We start from the raw sequence: 10,000 nt of genomic DNA on the forward strand, positions 1-10,000 counted from the left end.
ACTTATTATTCATCAGTGTTAGGAAAAATAGCACACAGGAGCCTCAAAAACTCCATATAATTATTTTATCAGTATGTATTGTGTCCACTTATTACCTTTGTTACGGCTTTTGCTTTCTTTCCGGAGACTCACTTTCAGTTTTCTGAAGAAATCTACAAGGAGGATTTTTTTTTACATCTTCAAAGCTCAGTCTTAGAAGTTGGTTGTATTTCCCACTTCTCACAATTCAAATAATTCCAAACATATTCAGTGATGTTGAGGACTGGACTCTGGTGTAGTCAGTACATCATTCCAGCACCTGCGACTTTGCAGATGTTCTTTTTTGTCTATCTGTTTTTCTCAGTAAGAGCTTCTTGTCAGCTACACATCCTTTCAGACGCATAGTACTGAGTCATCTTCTCACAGTGGATGGATGGACAGAAACTCCTCTCTCTCAAAGATGAAAGCTTTAATTGCTGATTATCGGGTGGGGGCAGTTTAGGTGTCTACCAGGTCTTCCAGGTGGTTGTTAGGAGGCCCATTTTGTCTTGTATCTTCAAAATGGTAACTGTACAGGTGAAGGAAAAAAGTAAAAGTTTCCCAGAAAATCTGGGACATTTCTTTTGCTCCATTCATCATGAAATTCACACACAACAGGCATTTTCTAATTATGTCAAAAACTGAAAAAGGACAAAAATGTAGACACACGGTTTTGTTCCAACAGTAGTGTTATGACTGTGTGTGTGTGTGTGTGTGTGTGTGTGTGTGTGTGTGCGTGTGTGTGTGTGTGAGTTATTTTCTATGATGGTGGGAGTGTGTGTGATAAGATCAGTGATGTATGTCTTGTGCTGAAGCATGGTGTCATTATCTCTCTCCTCACTGACTCCTCAGGCTGGGTGGTTACTGATATTTAAAGCTCTGTGAGTCAGTGTACAGTAACACAGCTATAACTGCTGTCATCATGTTTGTAGTTAACAGTATGTAGTTGTTAATGGCTTATTCTAACCTGCTGTGTTGGCTTTATTTACAACAGCGACTCTTTAAACTGCAGCTGAAAAACTGACTTGATTTCACTTTGACACGAATAAGATATATTACATAACACACTCACTGCCCAGAAGAAGTGACCACACACACACACACACACACACACACACACACACACATATATATATATATATATATATATATATATATATATATATATACACATATATATATGTGTGTGTGAGTGTGTGTTTGTGTGTGTGTGTGTGTGTGTGTGTGTGTGTGTGTGTGTGTGTGTGTGTGTGTGTGTGTGTGTGTAATAATTGGTATTACATTTGGAATATATCATAAATATACTACTAGATGTACTGATCACTACATTTTAAATTCAATTTCAGTGTCACGAAATACTCTTCAATACATTCAACAAGTTAAACATTTATGTACTTTTATACACTTAATATATATTATTAGAAATAACTGAACACAGCTTATATATACCTTCTATGCCTACCAATGATTTCTGTTCTAAAATAGAACAACTTCTGCTACACATGAAACATATTTTAAATGTATACTTTTGGATATACAGATTCCCAATTTGATTGTTAGTTAGTTTGAATTGTGCAGCAAAATGCAGCAAAAATGTACTAAAGCATACTTTAAAAATTATTTGCTCTAAATTGTACTTCTATATGATACACTTAAGTTAATGTGCTTTTGTTTTAGTATATTTTACCATGTCAAGAAATAAGTTTATACAAGTTTTTTATATACTAAAGTATATAATTCAGCCACATTATTTTTAAAATGTACTTTAAAAAAATACAAAGAAGTATATTTTAGATGTGTTTCCATACAAAAAAATATGAGACTTTTGAGCTTTTTGAAAATTTGAGCTTTTTTAATGAAGCATACAGATGGTCATGGTTTAAACACCATCAATTTGTCTAGCTTTGAACTTTGAAATATTGATAATGCTTTATTTGCTCTTGTTTTATTTGAAATATTACAAATCTAACTTTAATTGTTGATACTGAAGTCGCATACATTTTGAGTCTTACCAATAATTGTATATTTGCATTCAAGTTGTCAGACCTTTTAAAACTATAGAAAACTATACTCATAATAATAATTTAAAGTGAAGGTTAGTTGAGTTGCCTGTTGTTCACTGTACACAAATGTAAGTAATGTTTACTCACTGGAATTTGAAACAATGTCCTTAGTTTTCACATTTATCTTTCATAGAGGATTCAAGAATATTGAGAGAAATCTACTGTAAAGTGTACAGTAAACTGCTCTGGACATCAGTTCCCAGAATTCATAGCAAATTATAATGATATGTTTTATAGTTATTGTAAATTGTAATTGTAAATTGTATTATATTGTAATTTACTGTAATTTTTTTACAATGTTTATTAACAGTTCACTTAAGCAATTACTGCAGTCACCACTGTTTCAAAGTTTGGAATCACTGCTCTCAGTAATATAAAACTTACTGTGTTGCTGATGCTTATGTAAAATCATTCTAATATGATTTTAGTGCTTTACAAATGGATATGTTCATACAGTATTTCATATGAAGGATGATTAGACGTGTCCAGAATGATGAACAGAGCTGTAGATGATTCTATAATGGCTGAGAAAGCTGTGGAACATGAAATGTTTTAGTAAAATTAATATCCTGAATACTTCATATTTCATAAGTGGTGATCAAATCTGGAGGCAAACTATAGGGTGAAAATAAAGTAATAATCATGTATAATAATGGCTCAACCCGAACTGCATGGCTTGTTATGGAATAAAATAAGTTATTAATGTGAAAAATGATTCCAAACTTTTGAACAGTAACTTGTAACTTGAGTCTTCCATTAGTTTTATAGGAATTACTCAGTTATTTATTGTACATACTTGGTAATAATTCTTAAGATGAATAACTGAGTTCTGAGCCTGGTGGAAAAGGTTAAATGGTCTTTTCGTTTCTGTCCTCCACCTTCTCATTCGTTTGGTTTTGTAAGTAGAGTAACTGGACTCCATCTGACCGTCCACCTTGACTCACACAGACTGGCTCATGTTACTGCTTCTCCTCTACGCACACACACACACACACGCCTGTGGTGTTCATGTGCTCACTGTTTACATTTACGACATTTGGCTGACGCTCTTATCCAGAGCGACTTACAATTTGTAAATTTTACACAGGCAAAGGTAGTGTTGGGAGTCCTGCCCAAGGACTCTTATTGGTATAGGGTAGGGTGCTTGCCCAGGTGGGGAATTGAACCCTAGTCTATAGCGTAGAAGGCAGAGGTGTTACCCACTACACTACACAAACATTTCCCAGTTAGAGGGCATGTGGAAACCAATAATGTATTCATTTCCCAATTATTGATAATATAATAGTATAAATAGAAAATAAATGCTGTTTTTTATTATTACAATAATAATAATAATTAATAGTAAAGACTCTTCCACTAAAAAAACAAACAACAAATACCTCATTATAAGACAGAATTATTGTCCTTCATTTGGAAAAAATATCAACAAAATAAAATTGATAATAGAGTAATAGATCTACTTGAAACATTATTATCAGTCAAGATATCTTAATACATTATTATACAAGTTATAGTTATAACAACAAACACAGCACATTTCTCCAAATCCATAGAATAATTCAGTATTTCCTCTTCAGCTTACAAACACAAACGCAGGACTGTTACAAATATTCTCACATATATTTACACATGATATTATTTTTATTAAAATAAAAACATTTAGCTCCCCAAACTTTTGGCTGGCAGTGTACAGAAGTTTGTTTGGCCTGTGTGTGTGTGTGTGTGTGTGTGTGTGTGTGTGTGCGTGTGTGTGTGTGCGTGTGTGTGTGTGTGTGTGTGTGTGTGTGTGTGTGCCTGTCAGTCACTGATGGAGCACTAATCATCTGAATATTGGATAATCTCTGGATCGTTCTCTCCCTGAACAGACGCTGATTTAAAAGCAGTCTGGTCTCCTGGCACACAGCGCTAGCTGAAATTAAGCTCTTGTCAAAATTATTGTCAGAATCTTGGCTTATTTCGGCTCTTTTGCTTTTCCACTGCGAAAATTATTCCTTTTTCATCTGAGCTCCCCTGAATCTGGAAATAAATATTTGTTTTGTCCGTCCAACTGTAATCTCTCTTCTGACTGTGATGACCCTCTTTTGTTGTCTTTGTCATTAGAGAGCTGCTCTTTATAAGCACTCTCTATCAGAAGAGAGTCACCTGATATACACACACACGCGTTTTACTCATTGTTAGATAAAAAATAACATACATCAACGTTACTTATAAAACATGTAGATACACGTGTTTTTGATAGTAAATTAAACGCCTATATCTGTGTTGCAGTCATGCTGACTCCTGGTTCCCATTACCACTACCATACACCATTCTGATTCAGTGAGTTTCTCTGCAAATAGAAACCAAACCACTCTGAATGACTCTGTTTATCCCTCAACAAGTTAATTATGCAGAAATTTTTCATTCTTTAATCCTAAAAGAATGAAATATTTTTTGTCTTTCAACTTGCAAATATTAAAAATACACGCATACATCTACACAATTGCACTCATACACAGGTTGTTAATCCAATTTAGCAGCTTAATGCTGCGGTCAGTGAATGCTCTGGTCACACTTTTCAGAAAGTCGTCTTCTCTCTGGAGGGCTGAAGACATGGTAGGAGCTGCAGGCTCCATGTTTCTTTTTATCCCTCTGTTCTTCATCTGTTGTTTTTTTTTCTGTCGTCAATGAATGGAGAGCTATTTCATGACCTCCTACCTGGAGCCCATCTCTCTCTCTCTCCCTCTCTCTCTCCGTCTCTCTCTCTCTCTTAGGAAAAGACAGAATCAGGCACCAATCTACTGCAATTTAGCACAGCAATTTCAACTATGCAGAGCAATTTTAGCCTCACTTTCTGTTTCTTACAGTAGCAAAAAAGGGTGTATGGGGGGAAGAGAGATCGAGAGAGAGGGGATAGAAGGTCTGTGTGAGAGAGAGAGAGAAAGACAGAGAGGGTGTATGAGAGAGAGAGAGAGAAAAAGAGATGTTGTATGAGAGAGAGAAAAAAGAGAGAGGGTGTATGTGAGAGAGAAATAGAGAGAGGGTGTATGAGAAAGAGAAAAAGAGTGAAGGATGAGGGGAGACAAAAACAAGAAAGAGACAGAGGGGGAGAGAGAGAGTGGCAGAAACAGGAAAGAGAGGGAGAGAGAGAGGATGAAAAAACAGGAAAAAGAGAGAGGGAGAGAGGGGGGCAAAAACAGGAAAGAGAGAGAGGGCAAGAACAGGAAAAGGACAGAGAGAGAGAGAGACAGAGGGAGGTGGCAGAAACAGGAAAGAGACAGAGAGAGAGGGAGAGACAGAGAGAGGGGGTGCAGAAACAGTGAAAGAGACAGGGAGGGGGGGCAGAAACAGGAAAGAAACAGAGAGAGGGGGGGGGGAGGGAGAGACAGGTGGGGGCAGACACAGGAAAGAGAGAGAGAGAGAGAGAGAGAGAGAGAGAGTGGGAGAGACAGGTGGGGGCAGACACAGAAAAGAGACAGAGAGAGAGAGAGTGGGAGAGACAGAGGTGGAGGCAGACACAGAAAAGAGACAGAGAGAGATGGGGCAGAAACAGGAAAGAGACAGAGAGAGAGAGGGAAAGATGGGGTGCAGAAACAGGAAAGAGACAGAGAGTGGGAGAGACAGAGGTGGAGGCAGACACAGAAAAGAGACAGAGAGAGAGAAGGAGAGACAGAGGTGGGGCAGACACAGGAAAGAGACAGAGAGAGAGAGAGAGAGTGGGAGAGACAAAGGTGGGGGCAGACACAGGAAAGAGAGAGAGAGAGAGTGGGAGAGACAGAGGTGAGGGCAGACACAGGAAAGAGACAGAGAGAGGGGGCAGAAACAGGAAAGAGAGAGAGGGAGAGACAGAGGTGGGGGCAGACACAGGAAAGAGATGAGGGGGGGCAGAAACAGGAAAGAGACAGAGAAAGAGGGAGAGATGGGGGCAGAAACAGGAAAGAGACAGAGACGGGGCAGAAACAGGAAAGAGAGAGAGAGGGGGCAAAAACAGGAAAGAGACAGAGAGAGAGGGGCAGAAGCAGGAAAGAGACAGAGAAAGAGGGAGAGACAGATGGGGGGTGCAGAAACAGGAAAGAGAGAGGGAAACAGACAGACAGAGGCAGAGAGAAGGAGAGACAGAGATATAAGAAGAGAAGCAGTTAAAACTCAGTGTAGTTAAAACTCCAGTGTAAGTCTAACTTACTTTGATGAAATAATAACTACAGTAAAAACAGCAGCTCAAAAAAACGTTTTACTGGACGTGAACATGGAAGACAGAGGGGTAGGGCTAAGTGGTAGGCGCGACGGGTAAAATGGAATTGGACCTTAGTATGTATCACTCTTTAATATTGACACTATATGGTTACAATTTGACATACGCTGCTGTAGTTTCTCATCATATTGCCTGTGGTTCTCCTCCTGTAACTAACAGGTTACCAACTCTGGTAACTAACAGCCCTGGACTAACCCTGCCTGGCACAAGGCTGGCGCATGTAGATGTTTGATTTGGCTCAAGAAAAAGTCAGATGAGAGAGCAAACATATTTTTCTGCTATATATAATTTATTACATTATACAGGATTGTGTAATAGTTTTAGGTACTTGAAAAGATTTACAGTTAAAAAGCAGTCTACATGGGCAGCAAATTTCATTTGCTCAGAAAAAATATAACATTAGATGCGTGTGACAGTGTGTTCATATAACTCTTTCTGAACATTTTCCCTAAGGCTTTGTAGCAGTCACCTAATGCCTGGTTTAGCAAATCAGTGCTGCGTTATGTTCAATTAGGTGTGCTGGTGATGAAATTGACCAAATCCATGCGAAGATTGGGGTGCCAGACTTTATTCTTCTAACTACTTTGTGAAAATAAGAAATTATTGTTGATATTTAGTGAATCTATGATTTCCAAACATAAACACACTTGTTAAATGGTTAAATGGTATTAAACACTGTATTTAGGTGCCCAAGACATTTACACAGCACTGTACCTTTTATTATCAAATCTATTTGAAACCTTTCAGTCTTCTTTATTTGTATATCGTTTTGTATTTGTAGCCCTAGGTGTGTGGAGTATAAAAAACACTGTAATGTTCAGGGCAGGGGGGACTCCAGGACCAGGGGTGGGAAACACTGATATAAAGAGAGAGAGACCGAGACAGAGAGAGAGAGAGAGAGAGAGAGAGAGAGAGAGAGCAGCACAATATATATCTGCCTGCCACAATATGAGAGACAGTGAGTGATGACACACACATATACACACACACACACACACGCACCCACACACACATGCTCACACATACTCACACACACAAACAAAAGATATCAGAACCTGCCCTGTTTGTAAACATCTTTATTCATCTTAATTCAAATTTATATTATTTATTGTTTTTCCTCTTAATTTCCTTTACAACTCAATTCCAAAGCACTATTTTACTATAATTTTATGTGATTCTTGTCATAATTATTATTTTTTATATCAAATGAAATTAAGAGTTCTTATACTCTGTAATGTTCTAAATTGTTAGTTTTTGATGATGCTTTGGCAATACTTTAATTGAATTGAATTGAATTAAATTGAATTGAATTGAATTGAGAGACAGATTGACACAGAGAGAGACAGAGAGAGAGAGAGAGAGAGAGAGAGAGAGAAAGAGAGACAGACTGTCAGAGAGAAAGACAGTGATGGAGAGAATGAGAGAGAGAGACAGAGCGACAGAGAGAGTGTGTGAGAGAGAGAGAAAGAGACTGACTGCCAGTGACAGATAAAGAGTAAGACAGAGCTGTAATTGAACTCATGCTCCAGAGTCCAGTTATTCCTGTTTCTTCTCTTTTTTCCCTCCATTTAATTCTGTGTACTGATGTGTTTTGGTTAAGATTATCTTCTTCTCTGCTGGAGCCCATCTTTTTGCAGCAGAGGAGCAGACTTCTCTCTCGGTGTGTGTGTGTGTGTGTGTGTGTGTGTGTGTGTGTGTGTGTGTGTGTGTGTGTGTGTGTGTGTGTGTGTGTTAATGTGAGTTATTATTAGATTAAATGTGATGCTCGGTGAAAGAACAAGGACTGACTCTATTTAACTCTTGGACAGTAAATGTTTTAGACATTTTTAGTACACACACACATTCATATACACATAAACACACAATCATACACACATACACACACATTCATACACACACATACACACACACATACACACACACACACGCACACGCACACACATTCATACACACATAAACACACATTCATACATACATTCATACACACACATACACACATTCATACACACACATACACACACATTCATACACACACATTCATACATACATTCATACACACACATACACACATTCATACACATAAACACATTCATACACACATAAACACACATTTATACACACATACATACACACACATTCATGCACACACACACACACTCATACACACACATACACACACATTCATACACGCATACGCACACACATTCATACATACATAAACACACATTCATACACACATACACACACACATTCATACACACACATTCATACACACATACACACATTCATACACACACATACACACACATTCATACACACACATACACACACATTCATACACATGCATACACACACATTCATGCACACACGTTCAAACACACACACTCATACACACACATACACACACATTCATACACGCATACGCACACACATTCATACATACATAAACACACATTCATACACACACATACACACACATTCATACACGCATACGCACACACATTCATACACACATAAACACATTCATTCACACACATACACACACATTCATACACGCATACGCACACATATTCATACACACATAAACACACATTCATACACACATACACACACATTCATACACACACATACACACATTCATACACACACATTCATACACACACATACACACACATTCATACACATGCATACACACACATTCATGCACACACATTCAAACACACACACTCATACACACACATACACACACATTCATACACGCATGCGCACACACATTCATACACACATAATCACACATTCATACACACATACACACACATTCATACACATAAACACATTCATACACACATAAACACACATTTATACACACATACATACACACACATTCATGCACACACACACACACTCATACACACACATACACACACATTCATACACGCATGCGCACACACATTCATACACACATAATCACACATTCATACACACATACACACACATTCATACACATAAACACATTCATACACACATAAACACACATTTATACACACATACATACACACACATTCATGCACACACACACACACTCATACACACACATACACACACATTCATACACGCATACGCACACACATTCATACATACATAAACACACATTCATACACACATACACACACACATTCATACACACACATTCATACACACATACACACATTCATACACACACATTCATACACACATACACACATTCATACACACACATTCATACACACACATACACACACATTCATACACACACATACACACACATTCATACACATGCATACACACACATTCATGCACACACGTTCAAACACACACACTCATACACACACATACACACACATTCATACACGCATACGCACACACATTCATACATACATAAACACACATTCATACACACATACACACACACATTCATACACACACATTCATACATACATTCATACACACACATACACACATTCATACACATAAACACATTCATACACACACATTCATACACGCATATGCACATTCATACATACATTCATACACACACATACACACATTCATACACATAAACACATTCATACACACACATTCATACACGCATACGCACACACATTCATACATACATTCATACACACACATACACACATTCATACACATA

General features: G+C 37.7%; 1 protein-coding gene across 15 annotated transcripts in view; it reads left to right on the forward strand.

Moving 5' to 3' along the window:
• Positions 1-10,000, forward strand: part of si:ch211-278a6.1 (SRC kinase signaling inhibitor 1) — a 244,733-nt gene that overhangs the window by 145,792 nt on the left and 88,941 nt on the right. The window lies entirely within an intron of this gene.

This window comes from Pygocentrus nattereri, chromosome 14 (genome assembly GCF_015220715.1).
Source record: "Pygocentrus nattereri isolate fPygNat1 chromosome 14, fPygNat1.pri, whole genome shotgun sequence".
Taxonomy (NCBI): domain Eukaryota; kingdom Metazoa; phylum Chordata; class Actinopteri; order Characiformes; family Serrasalmidae; genus Pygocentrus; species Pygocentrus nattereri.